We start from the raw sequence: 18,072 nt of genomic DNA, 5'->3' as shown, positions 1-18,072 counted from the left end.
TCTGTTGCAGATGCTTTTCTTCAGGGGCATGGCATGTTGCAAATACTGTTCAAACAAAAATCATCCAGGACAGAACTTAGTCATCAGCAAAGCCAGTGCTCTAAGACTCATTTTGAGGAGTACTCTCAAATCTAAACAGAATTTTAACAAGCAGCTTTCATGGTCTTGTATACCCACCAAATCTTGTTCTCATTAAAAGTGACTCACTGACACTAAAACCCAGTTGATCTCAACTACTCAGTTAAGAAACATCAGAGAAGCTGAAATTCTCACACCCCTGCAAAACTTCTGATGCCAGTGCTACAGGTGTATCTAGTTTATCTGAGCCTAGCTATCTGAACAAGGAACAATTTTTAAGGAAAAAGTCTATTTATTCTGGCTCTATTAAGTACACAATCAGTCTGTACATAGAATTATATAAAAATATAATTTACAATAATCTTTATTGTTCATAATGATGAAAATAATACTGAATTTGACCTGGATTCTATTTTTGAGGCAAAGCAGACTCTCTCAACAGCAGTTTGAATGGAGGTTATTCTAGTGAAAGTGAAAAATCTTTTCCTATACAGCACAGGCAAACCTTTCAGCTTGTATCATCAGCTCTGGGAGGGTGTTGAGTATGTCTGGCATGAGCGAATGGCTATAAGGACATTAGAAATGCAAACAATTCTGGTTTACACCTATGCACACTTCCAAAACTGCTCCTGTGATGTGAAACGTGATCTCCCTGTGGTTGTTGTGGGGCAGCGGTTTGGGTCCACCAAGCTGCATGCCTCCTGCAGCCCTGTGCTCATCTCAGTGTGTGGCCCCTGGCCAGCCCCATCCTGCAGGGACACCTTCCTGAGGAACCCTCAGGCAAAATGTTGCTTCACGTGTCCCAGCTCGTGTTCGATGTGCATACTTGGAAGCTTATTATTTGGGGTGCTTCTTCCTTGAATTTGGTGTTATTTTCAATAAAAAGAGAGAAGGCAAGATAATATATTGGGGAATGGCGTTCGACAGTGTGACCTTCTAAAGGGGGTGCGGCCATCGACTGCTTCATGCTCTAGGGTGGGATGATTTAACTTTAATAGAAGATGGTTCTTAGGCTACTTTGAAGTATTTTGTAGATCTCTCTGATCTTTCTCTAAGCTTTGCATACACAAGAGTCATGACTCATTTGTCATCATCTTAAATTATGGCAACAGTACCAGTTTGCAGCCACTGGAAGCATTTCCTTGCCCAGAATATAGTTGTTGGCTGTATCTGTATTGCTGAATAAAATTTTTCGGTAATTACCTATACCTTTTATCAAGGTCACTTATTGCCAAATTTGTCCATCCCTGTAGTCTTGGGTTTATGCGAGTATAGAAAGATGGGACTGTTTTAACAACAGCCATAAGAAAATTGTCTTTTAGAACAAGGAAGTAGATGAATTATCTGAATCCATATTTTACAGCACTGTCATGCTGAAATATTTTAAAGAGATTATGGCAGTACCTCATTGATTTTAAAGAAGTGTTTGTCCTATTAGAGAGATTTCTGCTCTAGTGGCAGCCTAGATAAAAAAACCCACACATGCTGTTTACTGTCATTTCTTGAAGAAATTCTTAGAGAGCCTTAAAAGGAGACTTTTCCATTCTGTACTCTCCCATTACTGCAGTAGCCTGTTGCACTGCCTTTTATTGTTTGGTTGGAGAGCGAGGGTATAGATAACATTTCACTATCTTAGTACCTCTTATAGCTCTGAGCAAGAAACCTTCATTTCAGGATTTCAAGCATCTGGTACAGGACCAAAATTAAGTGGGAGAAAGGGTTAGCAGCAGGTTAGGCAGCAGTACTGTGTTAATATTTCAGAGTTTTAACTACTTATGCTACTTATATTTATTTCAGATGCTTGCTTTCTTTGTCTCTGAGAGAAAAATAAAATGCTTGGTAGCATTCCCAGCCATCTGACTTCTCCATTTGTAGGCAAGGCCAGCACAGTGTAAAGAATTAATTGGCCAAGCCTTGTGACATCAGCATTTTGGTGGTGAAATGTATTCTGTTGGCATGAGTGTTTGCCTTTTTGCAGTGAACTGTGTGCTGGTGAGAAGGGAGCAAAGTGGCTGAGTATGGTTCTCTCTAGCTACATCCATACATGTGATGGATGTAGCTAGAGAGAACTGAGGAGGCACTGGTTTGATAACTGCTGAAGACTCGACGTGTCTGTGTCTGTAACACTGAGTGAAAGGTGCTGGGATCGCATGGGGTAGTGATTGCCTGAGAGCTCTGAAAGCTTTGCTTCTCTCTCCCCATTTTCTAACCACTTCCATCCTTTCACTGGGAGCACAAGAGAGCAGCAACAGGTGGGGATGTGAGTAGGCTTTCCCAAGCCCCGTGTCAGGGCTGTTGCTGTTAGAGATGGGCAGAGCCAGGGAGGCCTGTTAAAATCCTCTAATGCTGCTGCTCTCTCCTACAGTGAGGAAAGGAGGTCACGACACATATAGGGTTGGCGCTGCTGTGAGCTCAGCCTTGCCTGAAACGTGTTTTGAGTCTCATTAGTGAGGAGTCCCTACTGTAAGCCCCTGGCTGCAGGTAGTGTTGTTGGCCCTCCTGAGCTGCAGTGAATTGATTGAGTCATTCCTGTCTCTCTGCTGGTCCTCATTAAAGGGTCTGCTGCCAATGCAAAATTAAAAAAGTTTTCACAGATGGCATTATCAAGCTTGTTCTCTACTATCATAACTCTAAGACGGTGGATTTTAAGAGAAATTTGGCATTCTTGCCTAATGAAATAACTCTAAGAATGAGCTTTACACTGTTTACTCTCAGACATCTAATAATCTAAGCATCTGTCACCAGCAAGCCTGGATGGAAAATTTTGAGTTCATTTGAGATCGTAATAAAGAATTCTCTGTTCTCCTGAGTGGCTGCTGTCCAGGTGTTATAGCAGAAATATGACAGAATCAGTTTTCTCTCTGGAGCTAATGTAACCTTTAATGTCAAATAGCTAAATGCAAATAAATAAATTATGGCATGAGTGGAAGTAGTATTTGTATTCGCAGTATGGGTCACGGTGCTGCCATAGACAAGCAACACACCTGTTTTGATAAAACTTGGAGGTATCACTGTCGTGCTTGTTGTGAAAAACATGGTTAACCCACAGCATCTTGCTAAACTATTTTTTTTTTTTTCCCAAATTAAAAAGGAAATTCAAAATTCTGAGGATTTTTGACTCATGCAGGGTGATTTGCCAAACTGATTACCCACCTGGTAATGTATGTGTCTGTACATGGGTAGTGTATGTGCAAATAAATCAAGAGCAGGCTCAGTGGGTCTGACTAAGGTTTAACTAAACCTTTTATCTTGAGTGTGACATCTTTTTTCCTCACTGGGTAGCATTGGAAGAGTGGTACATTTAAGAAAGAAATGCTCTACTTCTACAAGTAGTCATGTGTTACTCTTTAAACACAACAAAGAAACAAAATCCTTGCTGATGTTCTAACTGTTGTATGAAGCAATTAGTCTATGTATACTTACTTTCGAAATCAAATACTGTGACTGCAAAATCGATTTTATGTATCTTTACATTACAGATAATGAGCATTTTGGTGATACTGAAAACTGATAATGTAATATTATCTCATGGAAGTACAAGTGGTATTATGTGACAGAGCAGGATGACCAAGTTCTCAAGTTTAGTGCAAATACCTGTTCCCAATTTTCTCCTACTGTAGTCTATGAGAGAAAACCCAAATAATATTTCTTCAGTATTATTCTGCCTGAGTTGCTGCAGTGATGCTTAGTGCTGAGTACTGGTTCAGGTGTCATTTACAGAAGTAGATTCACTTACTGTGCTTCCCATGATGAAGGAAGAAACAAACTCTCACGGGGATTTGTCTGTCTTTCTTCTTTCGTTATTTCCTTTGCATTTTAGTCTATGTACTGGGGACTTCTTACCACGTCCATAGATTTTGCTGACTTCTATGATCTAGACTGATTGAAGCTACTTTCAGTATAATGCCTGAGTATTACATTGGGTATAAGGCATTTTTGAAACCTTAAAATGGTTGTTTATGTGATTAAAAAAAAAAAAGAAGAAAGAAAGAAAACACAAACCATGCAAACAACAACAAAAAAGCAAGCGCAACTTAGTATCTGTAGCAGACTAACCTCTGGAAAACTTGATTTCACTTCAAAGGAGCTTACAATGGGGGAAAAATACATTTTCTGCTGGCCTGCAGGGAAGTTTACAGTGCAAAGCTTTTTCTGTTTTTGCTGTGATCCTACTCGTTTTTCCTCCCTCCAAATTTCTTGTTAAGAATATTGAAAGCTAGAAGAACTTGATGAAGGAAATATCACAAAAGCAAATACAGTTTTCTTGAGGCTCTGTGGCTCTGCCTACTCTGGCAGATTTCAGTGAATTCTCAAGCTGCAAAAAGAGTCCCTTCTGACACTGCTCTGTTCACCATCTCTCCTGAGGACCTGAGAGGTTGATCTGGAAAGGGAATAATGTGCCATGGAATGGATTTAGGACCCTTATTTTGACTAAGCTGATCTCAGTGCAACGTAGAAGAAAGAACCATGAGCATTCAATTGACATTTTTAAGTAAAAGGTATGTGAATATGAATGATGAATATATGAATATAAATATATGAATATAAATATTGAAAATATATTTTAAATATACATGAATATGCCTAATCTTGAACTGTAACACTTGTTTTGCTAGTTTTCTATGACAACTGATCACACCATGCGCTCAGTTCTACAGTGGGATACTAGATAATTCTAGATGAGTTAATTTAAGAAATCTGTGAGGTGTCAAACATCTTTTACCCTGCTAGATTCAATTCCCAGTTGGTATTTCAACTAAATTTTAGCTGAACATAGCCTGAGGTCATCTGACCAAGAAGGCTAAGGAGTTGTGTTTGGACAGGAGAGGCAACTCTGTGTGCTGCTTAACTCCTGGTCTGTAGGGACTGAGTCTCCCACCTGCCCTAGGATAATCTTTTGGCTTCTTGTTCTATCTAAAGTTAGGGTGTCGTGTCCCCGCCCAGCCTTTTTCCCCTGATGAGCTGTGGCTGTTTTACATCATTGGTATATTTTTTCATCTAACTCTACAGATCATTTAAGGTTATTGAGTAATGGGTAGAGGAGGTGCTTTGGCAGTAAAATGAATTCTGTAAGAAATGTTAAGTCTATTCTATCCTAAGAATATTTTTGGTGTGTCATATGGATTGCTTTTCTATTTATTTGAACTACTTGTAGGGCCTTGATAATCCCAGAAGGTTTTTTTAATGTCTTCATGCAGCTAACTAGTTATCAAACTTGCCTAAAATTGTAACAAATTGGGGTTGTCAGAAATTGAGTAAAAGCACCTCCAAGGAAACCATTGGTTTGTATGAATTTGGTTATTAGAACCAGAGAAATTTTGAAAAATTTGAATCTCTTAAGAACCCCTGCCCAACTCTAATAGTACTTTTGATATAAAAAGAATTGTTTTGGAAAAACTGGGAAAGGCTGACAGTTTTAGGGTAACGGACATGTTTCACTTTATGCACAAAACAATAGGGAACTTTTACCAGGTGTCCTCATAAAGTCAGTTGCATTTCATATAATGTTAAGGCCTCCAAAAATCACATTATGAAACATTGGCCTTCACTTCTGCACCTGAAAATGGTATGTCTGCATAGCTATTATTTGTCATGCATGTAAAATCATGGATATAAAAACACCAGAGCATGTCACAACGGAAATCAATTCTAAACACTTTGGGCGCTCGATAAATTTGCCATAAAATTCATTTTATGCAAAAGGAAATAAATGCATAAGCTATAAAGAGGTCTGTAGCAGAAGTGCCTTTAATTGTAAATATCCATTTTGTTTTGTTTTTCTGCATAAGAACAAAAGGATTAAAGTAAAAAGCTTTCCAAAAATTCCCCCTCTGGAGAGCTGAGTAGCTGGTAGAAGGTGCCCCTTGACATCAGTAGCCATAATGATCATGTATGACTGTGAGTTTGTACAACTTCTATAACCACTGGGAGTAAGAGTCTGTGGCTTGAAGGTGCTAGATGGGCAAAGTGTGTGTTTCTGTATGCCTGCAAGTCTCCACAGTCTGACTTCTGTACACAGAAGTCTGCCATGTGTCAGAGAATGTGGTAATTATCTAACATAATTACTTTTTCCCATTGTTGTGGGCATCTGAATATATTTCTGCAATTGCATTTAGTCTGCTTTTAATTTAAAACTGTAGCTTGAAGAAAGTCTGAACTGATGCATAACAATGAAGGAATAACTCATCAACTAATTAAGAATGGATCGTAAATCCCATTTCAAACATTAAAAATATGTTGAAGTTCGTGATCAAGTATTTAAAATATCTGTATCATTTTTACCTAGGCTACATGGAATTGATGTGTAGGATATTATTTTCAAATATTTCTGTCAAATTACATTTGGCTAATTCTACTTGTGTTCTTCATGACTGTGTAAAGCCTGTGCCTTCTTTCCTATTCGGCTTTTAGAAATGAAACTTCACAATACCTAATGTACTCCTACTTTTTAGATCTGAAGTAAGAGATTCAGAGGAAAAAGTGTGTACATTATACATGAAATTATGTATAACTGTTAAATGCAGAGATGCAATACAGCATGCAGTGTTATGTTTGCATAATTTTCAGTTAATACTACTTACCACTTTGTCAGTATCAAATGTCTTTTGACTGCACAACTTGAAATGAGAAGCCTATAGACTTGGAAATAGGGAGAGAATGCCCTCTCCTTGATCATAGCATTTGATGGTCTAGTGGCTCCTTCTTCTCAGGAGGATAGTTTAAAATGTGATGATGGCAAAACATAGTTAACTTGAACGATTTTCAAAGAAATATTTTATTGCCTTGTGAGGTCCCCAAGAGTGCAAACTGTTATTGCTATGCATTAAGGATGATTAATGTGAATTCAAGATGGGAAGGTTCTGCACATAATACAGGAATTCTCTAGTGAGCAAAATTATGTATTGCTGTAAGAGAATTTAAGTTGGGGGAGATGGGGAAAAAAAAAAAAAAAAAAAAAGAGAGAGAGAGAACAAAACCAAACTATTAATCGGCATAAAACCACTTAGTTAAAAAAATGCTAAGAGGATGGCTGTAGTGGGTTAGCAGCAATTTCAGATCTAGGAGACTCATGCATTCTGTAAGGACACGCTCACAGCAGCCAAGGCTCCTGCCCCTCTGGCCCAGTTGAGAGCAGCCCCATGGAGGGGGGGCACTTGCTCCAAATGGCTCTTGTGCCTGAGGTATGGCTTGCAGGTGGCTTCCCAGAGTAGCCAGCTGTGCCACCTCAGTCTCAGCCCTCCACATGGTTCCTGGCACCTACTGAGGGGCTCTTTTCTTCACTTGTAACTGATTTCTGACTTAGGTGGTCAGTGTAAGCTGCCAATTGCCTCATTGGTTGCATATTCCACAGCTAATCTCTTTGGACTTTGTCCTGTATATCTAAAGCCAATTAATGGTTGTTACCTGGGTCACTGTGACTTTCTGACCTCCCACCACAAATATGTTACAAGGCTGTATAGCTGTATGACTGCTTGTTGTTTTTGTTCTTATCCATGCATATCTGAGCCATAGAACAGGATAGATTTTCTAATTTAGCAGTGATTTTTGTACACTTCTCTCCCAGCAGTTACCTGTTATCTGTGACAAGTATTTTTGGGCATGTTTTGGGCATGACAAGTATCTTTCGGGCAAGTATCTTTGGGCACATACTTGGGGGGCAAGTATAGTTCAGACCCTGTGTTGTCTGAGAGGTGCCTTCAGGTAAGTTTTACCTCATGGCATACATATATGCAAGTATGTGAATATTGTTTATTTCTTTTAAAGAAGCTCACTAACATGAATGAATCAGCAGGTAACAGTATCTACAGTTAATGCTGCTCACCAGCTCCCATTTTGAAGATGTTTTGTTGCTAATGATTTTGCTGAACTTGAAATATTTGGCCTAAGTGCTCTGTGCTCTCTTTTAACTGCAAAAATTCAAATATGCTGATACAGATATAGCTCTGAATAAAGTAGGGAAATTGTTTGTCTTGTTAGTGTTAAAGATTTAAAATAAAAAGAGGCTTGGAATTTTGAGTCTTGCATGTCTTTTGTCAGTAGTATTTCCCAATTCAGTCTGCTATAACAACAACAACAACAAAACAAAACAAAACATAACATTACAGCAGAAAAAAATAAAAATAAAATTAACTTTTTCCTCTGACAGTATTTATTTAAAAGAAAAAAAAAACAACTTTCAGAATGCCTTGAGAATACACTCAAAATTTTCATCTTGCTCTCCACAGTTTGTTATTCAAAAACTTTAAACATGTTCTGCTTCCAAAATGCAAAAGACCATGATGCCATTTAAGAGTGAACAATAAAAGTGTTTTTGGATAGGTACACCAGCAAAATTTACAGCCCTAATAAACTGAGAACACATTTGGCAGTCTGATACAAGTTTTATTATATTGCAGTAGGAATGTAATATTGTAATCCATGCAGCAGTTCCTTATTATGAATCAGAATCACAATAAACAAAGAGAGAATACAGTTTTGGTAGTTTTGTGTGCCTTTTAATAGTAATGTTTATACATGAAATTTATACTGGTCTAGATAGACAACAGATGCATAAAGGTACATTAATGTGTCATTAAAAAAAAATCCTTTATGGATTCTAAAAACGAGATACTAGAGAAAGAAACTAACTATTTCAGATGAGAAACTAATAGAAGGCTTTAAATCATTAAACTAGGTAAGATGAAAGTTTGTGATCATATTAGACCTTTACACAAAAAGTAGTTTCGTAAATCCCCTCAGTCCTTTTTCAGCATATCTGATGACAATATAATGTTGATACTGCAAACATTTTCACCATATTCTTTTATTCGTAATCACTGTACATAACTAGAACGACACAAAGAATAAAAGCAGTTCTTGCTGAGAAACGTAGTGGAAATTGATGAAGAATGATGAAAAGGATGATGCAACAAAACAAGCAGTTTATGGAAAGTGGATCCATTATGGCAGTCCACATAATTTTATATATCTTAGTTTTAAAAAGATACATTTTTTTCCCTTACATGTGAATGTGTATTTATATGAAGATCCGAAGCACTTATATTAAGCATAGGCTTAGTCTTAGTGAATTTGTTGCTTATTCCACTTTTTTTTTGTAAGGATTTCTATTTTTCCATTTAAAATTAAAATGTTCTCAAGCATCAAGATGTAAACCATGTCATGCTATTACTAAACCATACAGTTACTGTCCTAATTCCATTCTGCATAGGACTGCACTCCTTATCTCATTGTTGCTCATAAAGTAGCAGTGAAAGCAGCTCAATTTTCTTCTCCAAACAAGGTAAGTGGGGCCCTGGTTCATTATGCTTGCATGAATATACAGTCAGTATGGTACAAAGTTACAGAGCAGAAAAGTGTGTCCAGGTAATGCAGAACTCTGTTTCTGTGGCCTCTCCAAGAGCACGAAAGTCTACTGAAGTTGTTTGATAGGTGTGGTCTGGACTACAGCCCCGAAATCTATACCCGAATTAAGATAACAGAATAACAAATCAATAAAAAGAATAAGCTGGGCCTGGGGTAGTGAAGATAGAAGGGCATCATTTGACTTGGTATAGCTAAATTAAGTAACTGTACTGACTAGGTATAACTGACTTCATATAGTTAAGTAACTGTACCTTGTTTTCAGGAACTGATGAGAGTTAGGCTCTGCTGGGCCAAATATTTTGGTGCCCAAATACCTTTAACTGCTCTGATGGGATGGAGGTTTAGGTACTGAATCTCTTTAAAAAACCTTGATTCTGTAGCATAGCCATAGGGATTTAGAGATGCTTCATATCACTATGTAGTTAAAGGGACAGATTTTTTGTTTTCTTTTCCTTTTTATAAAGTAATGAAATACATTCAGTAGAGATGTTCTCCAAGCTTGACAATACTCTTGGTATTTGCTAGAATTTTGCAACCAGAGAGCAGGAATAGGGCGAAATAATGGAGGAAAGTAATGCTTGTTAGGATGCTAAGTTCTTCATTTCAAGGTTACTCTGATACATATTTGCTTCTTTGTTGAAGAAGTAGTTCAGAATGTATATTGTATATTGAAGGGGCATATTGAAAGGATTTTATAAGCAGGAAAACCAGTAAGAACCTATTGTAATTGGTTTGTGGTAGCATATTTCCAAGAAACGAGATTAGATGTAATTATCTTGGGAGGTTAGGCAACCCTCTTATCCCCATTAGTGTACTTACATAATACATATTTTAATACCATCTCACAGTAAGGCTACTGGTAAACCATATGAGATAGGCAGATTCCTGGTGCTGCCTTTTCTTTCTAAAAGTCTCAGAAGAGATATCATCGTTCCTGGAAATACGGTTTTCTTCCTTGTCTTCTTTTTGACATAGCTTGTTATGAACAGTTGTAATTTTCCCTTGGCTTAGCCTCAGGTATTTGGTTATTCTAAAATAAGGTGCTGTGAGTAGCTGATTTTTTACTTCCCTTGGAAAGAGGATTGCACAGCTGATGATACGTGGTCAATCTGCTGGTAGAAATCAGCAGTAGGAAGAGAAGTAGCATGATTTCATATTTTTTTCTGTAGTTGAAGAGAAGTGAACTTCTGGACAAAAACTGATATGACAGGGAGGGGTATCGCATGTTGAAAGTCCCATACTAATTGTGGATTTTCCATTTAATGTTAACTTTTACAAAGTGAATTTTACAGTATTATTCATGAAAGAGCAGATTAGAATCCTGCATTCAGCAACCCCCTCAGTTAATCATGTATGTGAGCACAGCCCTTACTAGTGGTGTATGAAAAAGGAGAGCATTGTCTCCATGCAGTATGGTTAGACATGTGTGGACTTTCTGATGTGTCTTTCAGTGGCTCAGTGGAAGATTTTGTTTTTCCCCTATCCTTATTTGTGTGAGTTTCAATGTCAGTTTTAATGATCTTACAAAGACAAGATCATTACTTACAAGACAAAAGATCAAGTACTTCAAAGACAAGATCAAGTACTTACAACATTGCAAGTACTGTTTCCTTTTGTTTCAGATTTCTTGCTAGTATTTAACCTGTTCAGAAACTCTTGGTTTTTTTTTTTTTTTTTTTTTTTTTTTTTTCCAAGTCCGAATAATTTAGAGGGATAGGCTTCTGGAAAAAGCCTTTGGGTATAAAATAAGGTTACAAGAACCACTACCTAGCATTCAGGCATAGAAATGTTTTTGTTTGGGTTGTACACTTCAGACTATGTATTTTCTTGACTTTCTACTTGATGCTTTCTGAAAGGGCTAATGGCCAAAGTACTGAAAAAGATGCTATTAAGATGAATCCTTCCTGATGATGAAGGACTAATTGAAGCCTTTTCTGATTTAAAAGAAAACAAACAGCAACACAACCTGTGACCGCACACACAAAAAGTCCCCACAGTCAAAACTTAAAGACTCAAATTTGCTGCATTTCATTGTTTCTTAGCACTTTTCAGTAATCCCATGTCACCTTTGAGTGCCTATTTGAAAAGCAGTTCATAGGCATGCAGTCTTCTGTGATGGGTTCTTCCCGTTTTATTCACAAACTGAAAGGTGGTTTCCGCCCCCACTAAACTCTGTGCAAGCTGAAGTTATTTTGAGCAGTCTGCACTGGCAGAGGATCAACCATTAACATTTAATGCCTTTACAGCTTTCACCTTTACAACTTTGGCATGCTTAATTTCATAAGGAGAAGTGCTGAAATCCAGAATCTTTACAGTGACATAATTATCTTGTCTTTCATACGCATTGTGGAAATAGGTGTGCTTGTTTAAGAAGCAGTTGGATCCTTCTGGAACAGGACCAAACCTTTAAAACCAGCTGGCCAAGAGGGCCAGCAGCATCCTAGCTTGTATCAGAAGTAGCATGGCCAGCAGGATGAGGAAAGTGATTGTCCCCCTGTAGTCAGCTCTGGTGAGGCTGCACCTTGAGCCCTGTGCTCAGTTTTGGGCCCCTCACTACGAGGAGGACAGCGAGGTGCTCAGGCATGGGCAGAGAAGAGCAACGAAGCTGGTTGCTCAGACAGGATTGGGAATTTCTTCAGCTTGTCTAATTTTAGTGTAAGGGCAGTGGTACTTATTGTTTGGCAAAACACTGGAATTTGTATTTAGTTCTAGGCTGTGATTTCTAAGAAAAACAATATTCCCCCAAAAATAAGAAAGTCTCAGATATTACAGTGGATCAATGTTTGCAGTATTTGGAGCTACTGCATTTATTGCTTTAGAATACAATACTTTTTGTATGTGTTGGAAGCTCTCAAAAGATGTTACAAATAAACCTTTTGGGACACCACTACATGGCATTTATTTCAACGCTCCCTCCCTTCTTTGATTTCAACATGTTTGTATTAAATTTTTCAAAAAGAGAAGTTCTGTCTTGGTTAGTAGTTCCTCTCTTTCTTAGGGGACAAAGATATTCTCATACAGAAATATCTGAAAATACTATTCTGAATGGTTAAAACCAGTTAAAAGTGCTATACGCTCTCAGTCAATTGCTTAGCTTTTGCTCTGAGGTCAGTACGGGCTGTGAGTAGTGCACATTGGCGTATGTGAGCAGATGAGCAGAAGGCCAAGCTCAGAGCTTACCTGCAGTTGTTCCTGCATGTGTAGGGAGGATACAGGCATTTCTATGTTTTCTTTAGTGTTATGGAGCCTGTACCTGCCCAAACCCTTAGCTGTGACATCTTATGCACATCTATCACACAACACTTCCTTGTTGTTTCACAAATCTCATTTCAGCCCCAAGTTTTGTGTTTTATTTGACTGTAAGCTCTTGTGGAGTGCCACCAACTTTTGCACTTGGAACAGAGTTCCTTATTTTTTATTCTTGTTCATTACTTTTAATGTTAAAACAGAAGATGACACAAAGCAATAGTCTTGGTTCTATACTTTGTGTGCAATTAATGTTGCTTTACTAAATTCCAGGCACTTTCATCTGTGTGAAGAACAGTAGAATTGCAAAGCTACGAAGAGAGAACATGAGAAGACAGGAGCTTCTCTTCAGAGCCTTGGCTGATATGGCAGCATTTACACTTGATAAATATACCTTGTGTTCAACGTTTCGTGGCAAACATTGACAGAAACTCTGAGACCACCACTATTTTTATTGTTGCTAATCAGAAACAAATTGCAGTACGACTCAACTTTGTACTACTTAACTATTTACTTTATGATACTTAACTGAGCAACTTTCACCGCCATCGGAATGTTTTCAGTAGTGGAATATCACAAGAGGAGGAAGTAAGTTTTAAAAAAATGTTACTTTGAAAGTAGAATTGGATTGCTGCTGTCAGCATGCCAAATTCAAATCCAGATTGCAAGTGGTAGAGTGTGGTACAGATCCTATTTTCAGCAATGTTAGTCTGCTGCTGTGAAAGTATTGAATAAATCCTGTATGGAGAGTGGTAGAGGGACACCATGGAAGGTGATCTCTAAATGAGATCACAACCTGAAAAACTATGCACCTTTTCATTTTAGGATTATTCTTTTTTTTTTTTTTTTTTCTGTCCCCCTTCCTCAGGTTTGTGTCTGCTCCATTGCTTACAAAATGTCAGTAACATTCACAAAGAACTTTTTTTAAATTCTACCAATCTGTTAAATACTAAAGTAGACTTATAGTCCTAGCTTTTGTAAAAATTTGCCTTGCAATAGTGGATATATCTTTTTTAAAACTTTTTGGAAAACACATTTTCCACGAGCTCTGGTTGTTTTTCCTTTTCCAAACCCTTATCACACTGTGCATTAACAGAAATGTTTTATGTATGTCTCTGTTAACTTTTGTGCTGTGTCCACCCCAGTAGTTCGTATTTCTTTCCTCCCAGTGCTTATGTGGTGAGTCATGAATGTAAGAAAAAACACAGTCAGCATATGCAACAAGGGGGAAGAGAGGCTGATCAAATATACTGTTCCCGATTCCTTTAAAGCTGGGTTTCTTGGCCAAGTACTTGTCAGGCCAGATTTCAGCTTGCTCTTCATTTCAAGTCTAGGTTTCTCCTCACTGAAGAAGTGCTTTCCTGCTCAATCTCACCCTCCCTCTGTTGCCTTCATTTTTTTTTTTTTTTTCAAAAATAAGCCACAAAAAGCTGTACTTCATTATTTTCTGTTTTTAAAACCTAAAGGATTTCAAGAGAAAGAATGATGACAGAAATGTATCAGCTTAAAAAATAAATATTTCAAATAATTGAGACTGCGTTGAGTAAGACATTTACAGTCAAATATTTTCTAAATTACAGCTTTAGCTAATAATCTTATTATAATACTGTCCAAATCAACACAAGAGGTGTCAAACATTGGTATTTAAATTAGAGTATGTGGATAGATTATTGATTTCTGATCTTTCAGTTTTCAGAGAGCGCTGAAGAATATTATAATACCTAAGGCTGATTCATCTAAAACATAGAATACTGTGCCATCTACCATGGCTTTGGTTCCCCTTCTTTTATAAAGAGAGGTTTAGCGTGCATTAGGCAAACTAGGCTTGCCTAGTCCTGTGGTTATAGCAGAGAGAATATGGAAATCTTTACTTAGAAATGTGGTCATGGAAATTTAGTGTTGTCCCATTGTAATACAAATTCCTTTGAATTCTTTAATCTGAATTACGCAAACACAATTCTGTATTTTGTTAGAAGTCCTTGATTCTTCAAATGTCATTCAAATGAGGCAATGAGCAAGTGATTTACATTATATTACATGCAGGACAAGTCTTTTAAAAAAAATCACTTATCTATTGTCAATATCTGATCCCATAAATCTCTGGCAAAAAACTGAGATAAGGAAGGTGTCGAGTGAGAGGCCATCAGTGTGACCTATTCATTTCTAAACTATATGAATAGAAATGCTGATTCACAGAAAAATAATATAGTTGTTTTACCATAGAAAAGACTATTTTTAACATGAACTGAAATCAAGCGTCACAGGAAAGGAAGGTACATTTATATGGATATGCTAGTCTGAGAGGAATGATCCTATCTTCAGAAGATGATGATATGTGGTACTCAGTGATGACTACCAAAAAAAAAATAAATTATACTGTGGATGAATTCCTTGAGAAATTAGGGATGCTTTATTTTTGTTTGTTTCAGTATAGAACCCTAAACTTGCTTTTTTATATATATATATTAAGATTTTTTTATAAAAGGTATTGAAGTTAGAGACTAATCAGCTTGGTTACTGACTTAATTTTTCCTTCTAAGCTGAGAAATTTCTTGACAAACTTTATTGATTGTTTTTTAATTTCTGGAGCAGATGTTTGTCTTCCATGTGAGACATAAATTGCAGGATGTGGTAGAGGTGATGAAGTTTACACTTTTCATAGCTTTCAAAAGTTGTTGTAAAATATCACCAGCTGTGTTCCCATGGGTTTGTCACTAAAATGCCCTGCTTACATGTACATGATCCCTGAAATTTGGGGAATGACAGATTTTATCAAGTTAGTTCTCAAACCAGATAATACAGATTTGCTTAATTAGGTGAAACATAATCTTGAAATATGAGATTTCCAGTTTTTTGAAGCTCTTAGAAACCCTTCTTAAATGCCTAAGCCCATATGTTCCTCATGCTGTGCAAAACTATTCAGAGGGAACAAAGCCAATTAAAAACTCAGACATCTAGTGGAACTAGGTAGCTGAGGAAGACGCGTGGCATTATGGGTTTGCACCAAGGATTTCAGCCGACAGTGAAGGCTTAGTGGGGATTCAAGCCCACAAGACTTCTTACTTCTGTTGGCTGCTGGAGCACTCCTGGCAGCTCAGGTGGGGCCTCGCAGTGACATGTTGCAACCCAGGGAGGCAGAGCTGCTGTGAAGACACCATGGGGATGTGGCAGGATGAACCCTGCATGCAGTAATGACTGGCTACAGCAAGTCTACCAGGCCCTTCAAGGCTCTGCAAATTTTGTGCAAGACTGTTTTAGCCTCCTGAGTGTGCTGGGAGTAGAAAGATATTCATGTTGTTGTGAGGCAGGTTTTTTTTCTCCTCCGTTGTAGTATAGCATATAGTATGTGTGTTGCAGAGGTGAAAAATAAAATGACACCACATATCCATGACAGACTTCACAAATAAGCTTTATGGATGTCACAGATTTAAAATGCATCCTCTAATACTCACAAAAATGATATTAAAATATAAAATTTACTGTTTTGTTGTTGTTGTTGTTGTTTGTTTGTTTGCTTGTTTTCTAGTAAAAGAATCAGGTAAAGAGAATAGTCAAAGGGAAAAAAATATTATTTCCTAATTCTAGCTCCATGAAGTCCCAGAGAAGGCTGCTCATTACATACATCCTGCAGGAGTACTTATTAGGAGTGTCTTCTCTTAAAAGGGGTACAGGAATGTGAAGAGGTAGAGAGCTTGTATTTCACAAAAATCAAAGGGGAGGAAAAACAAACAAACAAACAAAAAAAACTTGATTCTGAGATGGTATGTCTACAGGGCATAAAGCGATCTGGCCTGCAGAGAACTTGTAATCTCATGTTCACTTGAACTGATTCATAGAGGAGTGTTTGGACATTTTTTTTTTTCCATAAAATTTTCTAGGGCTTCAAGTGCAGGATTGGTTTTGTTCAGGTGCAGTGTGGCCCCAGCTGGCTTCATTTGTTCATGCTGTGGCTTTGTTAGGAAACCTTCACAGGCTGTGGATCCTGGGCAGGGCAGTGTTCATGTGGCTTTTCAGCAGCCAGCTCGGATGTGGGCTGGTTTAATATCCATTTCACACCTGACCTGCTCCCAGCCCTGTAACCCATGCGGCTGCAGACATGCCGTATGCCAGCTAAAGGAGGTGCTGAGAACCACGCTGTCTCTGCACAGAGGTGGTCCTGGGATTGTATCCGACTTGCTGCTGATTTGTGGCCTCTGTGGCTGATGACATATGGGTAATGGAGAGGTTTTTGTGCATTTATCTATGCTGTAGTAAAACCTAGTAGGAAATTAAAAGTCGCGTTTTGAAGAAGGACCTAGACAGTACAGTAAACGTGGTTTCATGTTCTTTTTTCCCCCTTCTCTTTGTTAAGTGATCATTGTCCATGTGTATGAGGTAATGTAAGGAAGAGCAGCATGTGACTCTAGAACTAATAGAGTTATAGCACATGTATCCCAAGCTGCTCTTGTTTTGCTGTTTTTTTTTTTTGTTTTTTTTTTGTTTTTTTCCATTTTTTGTTTGATTTGTCAAGTTCGGTGACTGCCTTCAAGCAATACTTAGTAATTCTCAGAATTGGAAGATCCCAGTGTAAATGCTTGAAGCTGTCCTCTTTCTACAACAGAAATATCTCATTTTTTCCTGTCTACTGTGTCATTTATTCCTGTTGTTCAACTCACTTCTGTCCAGCACAGAACTTTCCCTCCTGTTCATGAGCATTTACTTAAAAATCTTTTTCAAGAAGATATGATGTAAAGCTTTTTGAGAGGCCAGGTAAATAATAAATTCTCTTCTTTGTTCATTATGCTTACTGCTGACTTTCCTCCAAGAACTGTAAGGGGCTAGAGAAGTTGGATTTGCTTTTGTAGGTTTCTACCTGTTCGTCCATATTACCTCATAATTAACTGTTTCAGTTTAGATGGAGCTCATTCTGAAGGTGCCTGGCTTAATAGCTCCGAAGCCCATTATTAGTGTTTTTTTCTAAAGGCAGTCACAGCACTAGTTGCTTAGGCAACATCCAGCTCTTACGTGAAGCCAAAGAGTCGAGGCCAGCTTCCATCTCTGTGTGAGTTCTTACTAATCAAAACCATATCGTGCAATAGTCAAGCATCACTTAAAAATTACTTGCAGCTTTTGTTCTTTGCAAAACACAGTTACACTTCACTATTAGCAAACACTACTGTCAAGTGAACCTATGATAAACGTTCAAAGCCAATTAAACCAATTTTCTGTTAGTCTGAGGTTCTGCCTGGTAAAACAAACTCAAATCATACTTTACAGAAATCTTAACTTGTGCTTGTTGAAAACCAGACCTTGCAATATAAATATTTAGATACAGTGGATCTTCAGAATTAGGTTAAACGTATGTATGAAATTGAGGTTTGTGACAATAGCTCTGTGATGGCTTAT

General features: G+C 37.8%; 1 protein-coding gene across 16 annotated transcripts in view; it reads left to right on the top strand.

Annotated features, from left to right (window-relative positions):
- Positions 1-18,072, top strand: part of MARCHF1 (membrane associated ring-CH-type finger 1) — a 404,383-nt gene that overhangs the window by 276,439 nt on the left and 109,872 nt on the right. For 2 of the 16 annotated variants that reach the window (XM_084518137.1, XM_084518149.1), the window contains one exon: positions 12,961-13,275. The exons of the other annotated variants lie outside the window; for them this stretch is intronic. The gene's annotated coding sequence lies outside the window, so the exon portion shown is untranslated. The remainder of the gene's footprint in view (positions 1-12,960; positions 13,276-18,072) is intronic. 16 annotated transcript variants of the gene reach the window in all.

This window comes from Aythya ferina (genome assembly GCF_964211825.1).
Source record: "Aythya ferina genome assembly, chromosome: 4".
Lineage (NCBI taxonomy): Eukaryota > Metazoa > Chordata > Aves > Anseriformes > Anatidae > Aythya > Aythya ferina.
This window is presented reverse-complemented; position numbering and strand designations above follow the sequence as displayed.